Source organism: Rhinopithecus bieti, unplaced genomic scaffold (assembly GCF_001698545.2).
Source record: "Rhinopithecus bieti isolate Rb0 unplaced genomic scaffold, ASM169854v2 scaffold_8601, whole genome shotgun sequence".
NCBI classification, from domain to species: domain Eukaryota; kingdom Metazoa; phylum Chordata; class Mammalia; order Primates; family Cercopithecidae; genus Rhinopithecus; species Rhinopithecus bieti.
This window is the reverse complement of record NW_016806193.1, coordinates 431,102-446,653: the sequence shown is the minus strand read 5'-3', so window position 1 is coordinate 446,653 and position 15,552 is coordinate 431,102. Positions and strand designations below refer to the sequence as shown.

General features: G+C 37.8%; 1 protein-coding gene across 1 annotated transcript in view; it reads right to left on the bottom strand.

Moving 5' to 3' along the window:
- SYNPR (synaptoporin) overlaps nt 1-15,552 on the bottom strand; it is a 340,390-nt gene that overhangs the window by 317,343 nt on the left and 7,495 nt on the right. The gene's annotated exons all lie outside the window — the stretch shown is intronic.

The window sequence follows — 15,552 nt, the reverse complement described above, 5'->3', positions numbered from 1 at the left end:
CCAAAAAAAAAAAAACCCAAAATTGTGTAAGACCTTCATAGTAAGAGTCAGAGAAACTGAGCAGAGACACAAAGAGTAGCAAAGAACAGATATAAAAAGGGCCTGGAATAATGATGCTAAAAAAACTCACTAATTTTTCAGCTCCCAGATCTTCTCTCCCTCTCCCTACCCTTATGAAGCCTAACTTACCTCCTTGCCTTTTGATAACTCCAATTCTTTCCAATATATCCTTTCTTTTCCTAAGCCGTTTTGAGCTGATTATTGCTTCTTGCAATCCCCGACATATTGAAGGGTCAAAATAGATTTTTTTCTGTTTTTTTAATATAAGCTCAGACAAAGCAAGGTGGAGAATGCAGCAACTATTTGAGGAATATCTGTTGTCTATGTATGTCAGAGATAGGGAGGGAGTTCCTTCCCAAAGATTTATTCTCTACCTCTTTCTTAACAAGTTTTGTTGGAGGTCTTAATATGCCAAATAAAAATTACATTTCCCTGCTTCTTTTGCAAACAGGGGTAGCCAGGTGATACAATTGTAGCTAAAGTATGTTCTACACTGGTCCCAGAGTCCCCAACAAGATTAAGAGCCAGTTGACAACATTTTAGATCAAGTACTCACTATTGCTTTACTTCCATTCCCTGTCTCACTTCTCTACTACCTTATCAGTGTTTCCTGGGATTACCTCCCAAATAAGGTACTTGAATCCTTATCTCAGAGTCCGCTTTTGGGGAATCCAAACTAAAACAGGTGTTAACTTCCACCAGATCACTCTTGACCGATAGGGAATGGAAGTGAAAAGCTTACTGTGTACCCTTTTGTCCCTAAGGCAGAGAATTCTGAGATCCATTGCCCAAGGCTGCTCAGGAGGCCCTGTGAGTTTCAGCCCACAGGGAACAACCTACTCCATCTGGGTCCTTGTATTGGTTATGTCTCCTTCCTTATTACATTTCTCTGGTTATTCATTCCTATTCCCTGGGATCATTTCCTAACAAATTACACTCATAGATGCTTTTAACTTAGGTTTTGCTCTCAGGGAAATTCAAAGTAAGGTGATGTATCACTAGATCACTTGGCAATCTAGAAAATTTCATTTTGGAAGGAGAGATGAAGATGAAACCACCTTTGCAAGAATTATAACAGGGAGATAAATCTAACCTAACTGACCCCATCTTGCTTCTAACTTCCAAGTTGCTGTTGCTCATTCCTGAGTGTAGGCCAAACTAACAAATGGAGGAATTTAGTTTGCAGTTTAACTTTAAAACAAAGAGCAAACTCCTTCCTAAAACTAATGATAGGCCACAAGATCAGAATTATGGGAGGGGCCTGAATTCTCCTAAAATATAGGTGTCATTAAATGATAACCAGCCATAGTTTCCTAGACTGCTTTCCTATAATTCCTTGCTGGCTGGGAGTCATACAGTCAGAGATCTCAAGGTCTGTCACTTTCCTAACATTACCAAATTGCTCCTATAGATAACATAACCTAAGATTGGTCTTTTGAGATGTTTTTCAGACTTTTGCATTCTAGCAACCAACTGACTCCACCTGGATCTATGACTCATGACTCAACCAGTCCTGTGGCCCCCAGCCAGACACAGATTCAGCAGATGAGGACCATTCGCCCCATGATTGCATCTCCAGCCAATCAGCAGCACCCATTCCCTAGCCCCCTGCCCATCAAATTATTCATAAAAATCCTAGCCTTTGAGTGCTTTAGGAGGTACTACTTAAAGGTCACTGTTAAAGTATCACCAGACTATCTTGCTAATTATAGAATAAATAAATGTCTCAGTGTGCTTTTCTGATAGCTAAACCTTGATGAAACCATTTAATTTCTTTGTATCACATAACATTGCACAATCTTTGTGACTTTTAGTCTGCTTCCCAAATAAAAGCATATCATCATTAAAACCTAACTATTGTTATGGGATATACTTCTGCTAACAAATTAGCACAAATTTTGACAATTGTCATTTTGCTTCCTATCAGAGATAAATAAAAAAGGTCATTTGTTTTATGTTTTTATTTTGATGTTTACAATTGATCTATAAATGCGTAAAATTCATAAACATATGGAAATGCATAGAATGCATGAAAACATAAAGAACTGGTAAAATCTGGAAAATACAGGGTCTTATAAATTTCTAGAAGTTGCCTTGAAAAACTCACTGCCACCAATGTTGTGTGATATGTTGAACAATAAATGGAAAAATGAATGTTTTAAATAACAGGGCTACTTTACAGTGAACATTTTCTAGCACATAATAGCTAGTCCCTAATCTAAATTATTTGCTTAAGTTCAGCACATTCCCCTTGAAAACCAGATGAATGGGGCAATTCTCTACACTTTTGCTGTCCAATATGGTAACCACTAGCTATTTAATTTTATTATTAAAAATAAATAAAGTTAAAAACTCATTCCGTAGCTTGCTTGTTCCCTAGCTTGCTTAGTTACACTAGCCTCATTTTAAGTAAAGTATAGCCATACGTAGTGAGTGACTATGGTTTTGAACAGTGAGGATACAGAATATTTCTATGATTGCACAATGTTCTATTAGACAGCCCTCTTTATAGATAAATATTTAGAGTCATTCCTCATTAGGATTCATTTATTTGTTATTTAAATTACAAACAACTAAACTGTACTTTTAAAGAGTAGAATTAATTATTTGAGATTCCACTGGTTGACTGAGAAACTCAGTTCTTCTCAGTACATTATATGGTACCTGAAGCTGTATTACTAACTTACCTTTTGTTGCTAATATGAGCCACTGCCCCCATTTCCATTAAGGTTTGAGCCTAAGATATACTCCCAATGTTTTTATGCTTCCTAGGTGTTTATCTGAAGTCAGGCAAAGGAGACCTTTGGAGTCACTAATTCCATCGTCTCAAAAACCAAGCTAAGATTAATTTCCAAACACCAAATTTCTCATTCGTCCACCAGATCAGGCTCCTGAGAACCTCCTGTGTAAGAACGGGGCCAGGTCCCTGAAGACGCAAACACAGTCCCTGGGGGAGGCAAGGAACAAGCTGGAGACAGCGGGTCACATTCAGAATTCAGCCACATTTTGTTTACTCTGGAAAGGATGAGCCTCACAAGGTTTGAAAAATAGAAAACATTTCTAATATTAAAACCTCACACTATTAGCACTAAAATCCTTGTTTCTTTTTTCTCAAGAAAAGTGGAAATATCTGAATGCACTGGGCTTATATTACCGCTGACCAACAGCTGGCCAGGGTGGAAGCAGCTACTCCTACAGGCAAAAACCCTTGTGCTGTACGCCACACTTCTTATCATTTGTGTTGCCTCACATGATGGCCCCATGCAGGTTTCCTCCTGCATTACCTGCCTGGCTCCCAACAGGCCTGGTTTGCATTCTGGCCCCAACATTTACTGGCCAGATGGCCTTGTGCATGCTACCCAGATTCTTCAAAGGCAGGCTAACCAACCTGGGAGAGGAAACTGAATCTCTCCCAAAACAAATCAATAAAACAAAAGATTTACAAGCTCAAGGTGCTTTGCACTTTCATAAGTAGATGGGGGCAGGGTTAAGGAAGGCAGGGAAATTACTGATGGATAAAAACTGTGGGAAACATCTAATCTCATGGCTCTAAGTATTTCCCATCATTTGCCTAGGCAACTGTGGTTTCGATTTATACAAATAAAATAAGATCAATTCAGATCAAATCAAGATCATTCTTTCATTTGTTGTTTTATCAAGTATATTTATTTAAAAAGATGTTTTAAAAGTACTTGCTTTGAACTTCAGAGAAATTTCTCTCTGCCTGCTCATGACAGAATTCACCACCTGACAGAGACAGGTAATAAGCAGTTTCTGTGAAACCACCACCTTGGTTGATTTTGCCCTGCCAACTACTGGCTCTTGATACAGGAACTGAATCTCTGGGAGCAGTTCAGAATTTTTCTTCCTGTGTTACTGCTAGGTTAACCACAGAGGGTCTTTGTTTGAAGCTCAGCGGACCCAGGATTAAATCTCAGCTCTGCTATTATAAACCATATACACCTAACCATTACTTGTTTTCCTAAGCCTCAGATTTCTTGCCTGAAAAGAGGGAAAATAATGATGCATACACTTTAATAGAGTTGTTAGAAATAAATGGCATAACATGTAGAAAATACTTAGCACAGGGCCTGGAGCTCATTAAAGATACAATGAATGTTAACGACTGCTTTATCATTCACAGGGAGGCCAGCATAGCCCAAAATAGCAATATGTGAGGCAGAGGCTAAGTGAATCCATAATGCTATCTCAGTTAATTGCAAGTGTGGTCAGGAATATGATCCGAGAAAGAGAAGAAATACCCTTGACATCAGGCAACTTCTGGATTTATTTTATTTTATTTTATTTTATTTTATTATATGGTATTCTACAGTCTAAAAGTCAGATATGTCTCAAATTCTGCAGATGGTGTGAAAATATTCTATCTCTTCTGCCTTTCTATCAAAAGAATTATTAAAGTTCCAAGTGCCTCAAATCCATTTCCAAAGTAGGCATGGTATAAATTTGCATATATGTGTCTCAGCCACATATACACGAAGTGTAATTTCAGAAAACTACTGACTGAATATGCACTAATATTTATGAGTATCATTTAAAGTAAAATAATAACATTTCTTAGGATACATTAATTTAATAAATAATATAAATAAGATATAAAAATGGCAAACTTATAACATTGTTTAGCTTATAAAAGATTTATAACAACAGTAATTACTTTTGACATTCTAAAATTACATCTATTTTATATAATGAATTCAGAGAAAGAAAGCCTCAGTATTTGCCTCTCTGCCCAAGTCAGAGAACAACAATCTAAATAATTTCCAAATGGTGGAGTAGTACAATGACCTGGAAAGGTTAAGGCAACAGCTTATGGAAAACTCCACGTGAACAGCATTGTGAGTTTGGCAGCCTTGGCTATTGCTTTATGAATCCGTTCTGTTCATTAAAATATTTCCAAATGAAAATAAGAATATAAATAATTTTATCCAAAAATGTACAATCTCATTGCAAAATTAGAGTACAAAGTCAATCAAGATTTCACTTCAACTATCAAATTGTAAACATTTAACTGGTGATACCCAACTGATAACACCTCATTGGAGGGTAATTTGGTAATTCTTCTAAATACATTAAAAATGTATAACCTTCTGAGCCAGCAATTCTACATTTAAGTTAATAACAATAGAGGCATAGTAATTATTTATCTTTAAAGAGGAATTCCTTGCAGGTTTTGAAAACAATATAATATACATTTGAAAACTACCTAAGTTAGGAATTAAATAACCTCCAGGAGAGGCATACAGTGTAATCATATACAGACATTAAAATTATGGGAAAAAATATTTTATCTAGTGGCATAGTAAAACAATTCACAATATATTAAGGAGAATAAAGCAGGTGACAAAACAGTGTTTCTTCTAGGAACCCATTTGTTATGGGCTGAATTGGGTACTCCCAAGATTCACACGTTGAAGTCCTCACTGGTGGCCTTACTGTGAAAGAGGGCCATTGCAGATATGATTAGTTAAGATGAGGTCACACTAGAGTGGAGTGGGCCCCTAGTTCAATATGACTGGTGTCATAGAAAAAGGGAAACTTTAGGTGCACGCGCGTGCGCGTGCGCGCACACACACACACACACACACACACACACAGTATAACCATGTGAAGAAGAAAGCAGAGATCAGGATAATACTTCTATAAGCCAAGGAACACCAAATATTGCCAGCAAACCTCCAGAAGCTACAAAGAGGCATGAAACAAATTCTCCCTCAGGACCCTCAAAAGGAACCAATCTTGCTGGCACTTTAATCTCAGACTTCTAGCCTCCAGAACTGTGAGATAATACATTTGTGTTGTTTAAGCTACTTAGTTTTTAAGTCTGTAGCAAATTAATACATTACGTGGTTTGCTCTAGCAAACTAACACATCATTTTGTAGACAAAATGTCCATGAACATAAAAGATATCTAAAAGTAAATTTCAAAATATTAAGGTTATCTCTCAGTGGAGGAACACTGGGTAATTTTAATTTACTAATTTTTGCTTATTTTGTGATTGGTAATAAACATTTCGCTTATGCATAAAATGGCTCTACATAGCATGTCCGAAAAAACCCTCCACCCCAAAGACAAACATTCTTATTATATTTGGCAGCAAAGCAGATACGGGAGAGTCAAGAAGTCAGACAGATATGGTTTGAAACCCTGCCTTGGTCACTTACCACCTGTGTGACTTGATTCAAGTGACCTTATAAGGTCATTACAAGATCTGAATGAAAGTATATAATGCAGGTAGCACAAACATGGTACAGCCTGGCATGTAGCAAGAACTCATTAATGTATAGCCATTACAGTGAATTTCTACCATTGGGGGACTTTCTTTTTTCTCTAAAATAAACAATTATGTTATTCCCTTCAGAAAACAGCTTCACAAATTCATGATCCCTTTGCCAAAGCCTACAGGCAGCCTGAGGCTACAGTGTGTCTGGGATGCTGATCTAGAACTTGACACTCTGGTCTAATCATTCTTTCCTTGCCAACCACACCTGACTAATTTTACTGTCCCACTCAAATTCATTCCAGTTAGCCAGAACTGCTCTTTATGACCTTCAGTACAAAGAATATATGTGTGCATGTGCGTGTGGGTGTGTGTGTGTGCACATTTAAGAGATAACATCTAGAGAAGCAGAAGACTCTTGTGAATTTTCCAATGCTTTCTTTCCAAACTTTTGCAGTCAAAGAATATTTGGAGGAAAAGAAGGAAAATAGCTTGTCTTAAATGTTTCCTATGTGCCACTAATCTTTGCAAATGTTATTTAATGAACACAATAATTATGCCTGCTGGTTATCATTATTTCTACGCTTATAAATATGAAAGGCCCAAAGAGTTTAAGTAATGTGTCCAAGGTCACATAGCTTGTAACTAATGCAGCTGACAGTCAAATCCAAGTATTTTTCTATTACTAAATGAGAATATAGTGAATAAAACCAGGCATTTTTTTTAAAAGCTAGCACTATAGGATGACTGTAGTAAATGACAATTTATTGTGTATTTTCAAATAGCTAGAACAGATTTTGAATGTTCCCAACACAAAAAAATGACAAATGTTTGAGGTGATGGATATGCTAATTACCATGATCTGCACATTACACACTGTATACATGTGTTGAAATATCACATTATATCCCCAAAGTATGTACAATTATTATGTGTCAATTAAAAATTTTTAAAGCACTAGCAATTTAAAATCATGCTCTGCATAATGATGTTTTAGTCAATGACCAACTACATATATGATGATGGTCCCATAAGATTATAATACTAAATTTTTACTGTACTCTTTCTATATTTAGATGTTTAGATACATGAATACCATTGTGTTACAACTGCCTACAGTATTCAGTATGGTCACATGCTGTACAGATTTTTAGCCTAGGAGCAATAGGCTGTACATGTAGCGTAGGTGTGTAGTAGGCTATCCCACTTAGGTTTGTGTAAGTGCACTCTATGATGTATGCACGATGATGAAATCACCTAATGATACATTTTCCTCTTAACCTATTCCTGTCATTAAGCAACATGTGTTTGTATATGCACAAGTGGGGGGGGGGAACTACAATGCTTACACTTTAAATTGACCTACGGTTGCTGGTAAACATAGCCTTTTCCTGCAGAATAGCTGGAGTGTAATGCCACTATCAGTTTCACACACATTCTTTTTTTTTTTCACCAATGAAGCACATGTCTTTAAAAATAAATTTCAAATTCATCTCCTGGGTGAATGGTGATCACATAATAATCATGCTTTGAACTGCTTCATAAATAGAATCTGTGAATCTGACAACAAAACTTCTTACCTTAACTCTAGTTGATGATTATGACACAGAAAACATACCTCTCCCCTATCCTCACAAACCTCCAGCTGTAGATGGACATTAAAGGTAGCCCATCAGATATTTCTCATATGGGAAAGATTTCCCAGATATCTGAGCTTTAATTTTCTGGGTTTGAGGACAGTCAACCTGTACTGAGCCCTCTCCGATAAAGTGGAGGGGAACTTTCAAACACGTAAGCTCATCTGATTTCACAACTCTGTGGACAGTTGTTTATTCCCATTGTATAGTTCAAGAAATTGAGAGGCAGAAAGATAAAGACATTTACCCAAGGTTTCTCAGCCATTAATTTATTTGTATGATTAAAAACACCTTTGATGTAGGTAAAATCCCTGAGAAACTTGAGGTTCAATGATGTTGACCTGCCCATGGACATACACAAAGTTTGTGGATGAGACTTAGCTTGCATGGCTTCAAATCCAGCGCATTCTGAATCACAATCATAATCTCTATTCATCCAGCTACCCCCTTTTCCCACTGAAATGTCTCTCAGGATCTCTATTCTTCACTCAGATCATGGGTTTGTGCTCAGTAATTTTCTAATATCTCCCTGCCTATCTAACTCTCCTATCTTTTCAAGTCTCAACTGGAAAGATCCTGAAAAGTATGCCAACTGTCCATCAGGTGTAAGGTGAAGCCAGTGCATAAAAAGCCAGCCAGAAAATCTCAGAGTAGACCAGATGGATGTGTGAGAACTTCCTGTTAAAGCACACAAATGCTTCCAAATAACAGATCCAAAGAATGACGACTCACACACACACACAATGGACAAAGTTCATTTACTTTTCCATCATCCATGATGGAAGCTGCCTGACTTGAATAACTTACCAGACATCCAAAAGGAATTTAAGTGTTCATAATTTTACTAAATATCCATATCCTTCCTGAATTCTACAGATACTTTTCTTTGTATCTGCATGTTTCAACAACATATTTCTGAATTTGAGTTTTCCCACAATGAATCAGTGAATAAAGACTGTTAAAAAAAAAAAGAAAATACACAAGGTCAGTAAAATTTCCTCAAGGAGTGGGAATGTTTTGAGAAATAAAAGATCACTGAGAAGGTATGAATGTCCTTAGTCATGAGGGCATTTAAGCTTTGCTTTGTCTGTTGGTAGCATGAGATAGCATAAAGGGAACTGAGTTAAGAATTAGAAGACATGACTTTAAGAAGAAATTATGTATATCGTCCCTGCTGTTTTCAGTGGGAAATCATTTAGCTCCAAGACCTGGGAGTAATGAGTGATTACTATTAATGGAAGATAATGCAGAAAATGGTTAAGAGCATGGAGTCTGGCATCCAATTGCCTGTGTTCAAATCCTGGCTCTCTTACATACTAGCTGTATGACTTTAGGCAAGTAGTGGGATCTCTCCAGGTCTTAATTTTCTCATATGCAAAAAAGAGTTTTTTATTAGTCTTTTGTAAAGTAACATGATATATGAAAAACATGTGCATAGCAGTTAATAAAACACTTGTCTCTACATATTATTTTAAACATTATTGTGTTTACTTTATGATCATCTTATGCTATAGTTTGGATATTTGTCTCCTCCAAATCTCAAGTTGAAATTTGATCCCCAATTTTTGAGGTGGGGCCCAATAGGAGGTGTTTGAGTCATGGGGGCAGAACCCTCCAGAATAGATTAATGCCCTCCCTAGGGGAAGGGTGTGTGAGTGAATTCTCTATTAGTTCCTGTGAGAGCTGGCTATTAAAAAGAAACGGGCACCTTCTCCCCACCTTTTGCTTCCTTTCTCACCATGTGATCTCTGCACACACCAGCTCCTTTCTGCCTTCTGCCATGAGTTGAGGCAGCCTGAGGCCTTCACCAGAGGCCTTCACCAGAAGTGGATAGTGACACCAGCTTTCTTGTACAGCCTGCAGAGCCATGAACCAAATAAACCCAGTTTCTTTGTAAATTATTCAGCCTCATGTATTCCTCTACAGCAACACAAAGCAGACTAAGACATCTCACAATCAACGTTCTTCCAATGGAGAAATAATGAGAACAAAAAACATTGTAACAATGATATAGTGAAACCCTTTATGTTTATTCCAGTGCTAGAAAGTTTAGGAATGCTTAATTGTGTTTGTAGATACATCATCAACTTCAACAACCTCTTCCTCAGTTACAGTTAAAGAATCTTGGTATAGACCAGATACTGCTGGAGGTTTTACTGATATTATCTTACTTAACCATCATAACACCAAAAAGACATGACTGTTATGGTCCTCATTTGATAGCTGTGGACCCTGAGGGTGAGCATAATTATGCAATCTGCTCCGTGTTCCATGGCTGAAAAGAAGAGCAAAAATTTCGGCATCAAACTGACCCCAAAATTCATACTTCTTCAACCTCCACACTGCCTTCTACATTTTTCCAGTGGTATTTGCTCATCAACAAATTCCTCCTTCCCCCCACCTCAAAGAAACAGCACCTACCACACAAGGCAATCCAGTTACTCTTCCGGGAGTAGTTTTCTGCTACATTAGTAAACACATACACATAAGAAATGAATGTAATAATTAATGTAGTCTTCTAACATCAAGGGCCAGAGCTGAATTTACCAACAAATATGTGAATAAAAATGAAGTACATGTGGGTTTGAGGATTTACAGTTTTATTCACAAATCGTCTTAGGCAAAACCTAATCATTTCTTTAAAAAGAGATTTTCAACAAATGGACAAGATCGCACAAGCTAGTGGAGGCCCATGTGCTGAAGAGCCAAAGGTATAGCTCTTTGGATAATATTATCAGTGTGGATCCACTCAGCTATCCCCTAATCAGAGAGCATTCCAAGAATACTGATGCCAAAATCTCAAAGGTATAACATCTTGAGAAAATTACCAGTGCTACTTCAATAAAATAAGTACTGGTTTAAAAATCATTTACTTTTAAACCAGACATGTACACTTCTCACTGGGTCTGTCCTGTTATGACTTAAAGGATCGTCATGATCACTGCTTCAGCTGAAAGAACAGGCAAAAGGGCAATGTTTTGAATATCATGACCCTTTTTATTCAGGCCACAAGTGACAGGATAGCAGTGGGCATTTGACCTATGGCAACCAATTTGTAGACTGGCTACTGACTTGTGATATTGCCTGGGGTTGACAGTTGTGTACAACCTAAAACAATTTTTTTGTTAGTTGAACCAATCATATTCTTTCCGTTAGGACATTAGCTGAGAATAATGAAGAGAATAAATGAGAAACAGAAAGGGAACACAGAGAGAGGGCAGGCAGGACAGTGACAAAGACATAATAATAGTGGCACCTTTGCTAAGGCATTCTTGCTGCTCATTGACTTGAAACCAAAATATGAGACCTAAGCCTGTTTCAGTCCTTGAACTTTTATTTCTGTGAAAGTTCTCCACCATTATTATGCAGTGGGTATCCCTATAATAGCCCTGTTTCCTTGACAGTGGTGCCTATGGGACTTACTCTCCTCCATAACCAAGCTAAAGAATTGTTTCCAGGGAAAGCTTCACAATTCCACTTCATAATGAAGATGATTAAGGGGAATTTACATCTCATCCAATGTGTTACCAATAATTCATTTACTTATTCTTTGTTCCCTTCCTTCCCTCCTCCTTCTCTCATTTTCCTAACCAATACTTACTAAGTACCTACTGCCTAGATGTTTTGGTGGAGTTTGCGAATGTCCCTGAAGTTGGTCTTACTGTGTGTTAAGCACTGTGTTAGAAACATAAAATGTGCTGATGAGCAGGACAAACAAGATCCCTGCTCTCACATTGCATTTACTCTGGTTGAGTAGCTAGAATGAGAAGTCATTAAAAAGTGTGGTCTGGGAGCCATCAGAAGGCTGACCTTATCTAGTAAGACCTCCCTAGACAGTGATATCTACACTGACACTGAAGGGAGAAGAGGAATTCATCAACTAAAAGCATTGAGCAAAAAGGAGAGAGAGCATTCTGGGCAGTGGAAGTGGCATGCACAAAAGTTCGTGAGAACAGCTAGAAACCATCACCAGGCCCCCAAAACATCAAGAAATGTGAAATGTGTACAGAGCAAGAAATTGTCTCTTGGTATGAGAGTTAAAAGGGTGAGGATGGACCACATTCCCCTATCCTAAGGAACTTTCCCCAGTAAAGTTTGGATGATTCACTACATTCAACTGGCAGCATAATTCTTTTTTGTAGGCTTCAAAGAGACCAAAGAGACTGGCATGGAAGATAGAGGGTGGTAAGTGGTTGGAAGGACTTAGTACCTCAGGGAACAGAGATCATGTTCTTACACCTCACATCTCACCCTGTGCTCTATCCAGTAACCATATTATGCTCCCCAGAGTCATTTAGGTTGGAACAAGGTATTTCTTTATCATCACCATCATCATGGTCACAATTATCATTTACTTTAGAAGGATACTTAATAGTTTGCTAGACACTTTTTCATGCTTGGTCTCACTTAAAATTTTCAACACTATAGGCAGGAGATATTGTCCCCAGTTTTCAGGTTAGGAAACTGAGGTCTTTAAAGGAGCCTAAGCTAATACATTGAACAGGAACAATAACAAATACAACGAAAGTCAAATACATTCCCACAGAAGATGAAGACTCAAAGGAAGACCATGGTTCTGTGCACATACTCCTTAGAGATTTTCTCCTTTTCTTCTACTAGCACATGACTGTTTTTCTTCTGTCCCCATACCTCAGTCAGTGAGAGATGTGGGTCCTCTGGGGAACAGAGAACTAAGGATCATGTTTCTACTTCAGCACAACTCTAGGGTTTTCTCCATGTTTCTATGGGGGAACTCCCAAGGGCCTGGAGCACCTGGGCATTACAATGTGGTTAGTAAGTGCCTTTATCTGACCCTATAAGGACCCTTAGCCACATCCTGGAGAATTCAGTTGGGTCCACTGTGTCTCTTTCAAATGTAGGAAATTGTCTATGGATTGTTTTTTGAGAAAGACCAGGAAAAGTATCTCTCCACACCTCAAGGACAAACCCCTGAAGGCCAAGTGCTTGCAACTCTTCCATTAGACCTTCTCCTTTAGGTTCAACACTGGCCTCGCTGGAATTTTCTTTGAAATGTGAATATTCCAAGGAGCAAGTGCCTGAAGAGACATTCATGCTATGGTAAAAATAGTCTTGCCAGTATGAGGGCCCTCCACAGTGGAGGATAGAGATAGAGGGGCTAAAAAGAGGTATGAGCAAGTTCGAATTCAAATTTCTACCTCAGAGTTTTGCCAAGACTTTGACTTGCAAAAGGTTATCTGTAATGTCCTAAATTATCCTTTGATGAATTTCTACTTTCTCCCTTTTCATCACCGTCATAACCGCTGGCATCGTTATCATCATCACCTTCATAATCATTTATTGAGCACTTATCACAGTGTAGGTACTATGCAAGGCACCTTAGTTGGATAGATCATTTAATCATGATAGCAACACTTTGAAGTAGGAACTATTATTAGCCCTGTCTTATAGATGAGGAAAATGAAGCCTAGTATATTTAACTTGCCCAAGGTAACGAAGCTAGTAAAAATTAAAATCTGAATTCAAATCCACCAGAAGCATTCCTAACCCTTTTCTCTTTTTTTCTGTACTTGTGAGGCCAAATACCAATTGTCTTAATACACTCAGGAAAGCATTAAGAGATGAATCCATCAGCACACTGGGGAGCTGCTTGTTTGTTGTGCACTTATTGATTCGTACTCCAATTGCACATGATTTTTGTCACCTATTGAGAGGCTAGAAGGTTCTAATTAAACCCACATTAATATAGCTTTAAATTACATCAAACCTTCAATGGTAGATTGCTGCTCACAATTTAAATAAATTTTATGTAAGAATTCCCTGTCTTGCTCATACATAAGAAGAAAGTGAGTTCTCTGACTTATGCACACACTTTTTTTTTTTTTAACAAAAGAGGAAAAGAAGATAAAATGAGATTAAATTATTGGCTTTATAATCGAAGTCTTTTCTACATATTTAAAATGAAAAGTACTGGTTTTTAATTGGAATCTACTCTACCTTGGTTAATTAATAACTAACAGAAAATAAAGCCAAATATAAAAGACAATTGATGTCTGTTGAATTCATCTCTAAATACAAATGTTCCTTGGCATTTTCAGAAAAGACGTCAAATATATAAGTTGATGACTGAGATAAACACTGTAAAATAGGATAACATCTGTTTTTTAAAGCTTCTTTGAGGATCGGGGTAAGATATGGCAAGTGCTTGCCACAATGGAAGAAGCAGAAGAATGTAGCATTTAAGAGAATGAAGTTGGGAGTGAGGATGCTCAAATCTTGGCTTTGCCATTTCCTACAATTTTTGTCCCTGATGAGTTGGTTAATATCTTTGAGCCTCCTGGTGAAACGGGAATGTTAAAGTTACACAGCTTCAACACAATGATGTAAGAAAAACACAGTAATGTAGTCCCCCATATGATGACTGCATGACAAAGGTAGCTATTATTACTTCTCTCATTCGGAGTTTAAAATGGTGGCTATTATAAAATTGTATTTATTATATGTTATGACGACACATTTCACTTTGTTGTTATCAACAGCATAAATTATAAATGTTATTAATATTAAGAAAGCAGTATGATACTTACTTGAAAAACATGGTTTAGAATTAAATTCAGGAATGATGACTATATAAAAGCTAGTGTCTCCATTTAAATCAAGTAGACCTATACTTCACACATACCAGACATGCTGCATCCTTGGATTCACTGGCCTCCTTGGTTAGGCAGGGAGGTAGACTGGAAAGGGCGAATGGTGATGTGAAATCCAGGGTTACAACAGAAATGGTATTGCAAAATTAGGGATAAATGTCAAAAATAACGATTAGAAGAATTAGGCAAATTGAGTCAGCAGTTTATTCCATAGGCACAGAATCTAGGGCTGCAGCATTGTGTTGGAGAACTATGCAAGCCACACAAATATTGTTTTGAGGAGTTTCAGTCCTTTTGATGACCTTAAGTCTGCACCAATGTGGTCCTAAACAATATGGATGTGTGGATTCCTCCACTTTTCATTTTACATAGATCCACGGGTACAAATTCAGTGCACTGTATATAGTAAAGAAAGAATGTACTAACATAATTTTTTAAAAGGAAAGAGAAAAAGGAGACCAAAGGTCAACTGGCAAAATACTAAAGTAGCAAAATAAGAATTACCTGTGGGCCGGGCGCGGTGGCTCACGCCTGTAATCCCAGCACTTTGGGAGGCCAAGGTGGGCGGATCACGAGGTCAGGAGATCGAGACCATCCTGGCTAACACGGTGAAACCCTGTCTCTACTAAAAATACAGAAAATTAGCCAGACGTGGTGGCGGGCGCCTGTAGTCCCAGCTACTTGGGAGGCTGAGGCAGGAGAATGGCGTGAACCCGGGAGGCGGAGCTTGCAGTGAGCCTAGATCGCACCACTGCACTCCAGCCTGGGCGACAGAGAGAGACTCCATCTCAAAAAAAGAAAAAAAAAAGAATTATCTGTGGAAAGACTATACCAACTTAGTTTTTCAGAGTAGTCTGAAAATGGGGTAAGTTTAATATATATATTTTGCCATTTCCAAATGATAGTTTAAGAAGTTTGTTGGACCTGTTTTATCACTGCACACTAGCCTGGGTGACAGAGTGAGGCTCCATCTCAGAAAAAAAAAAA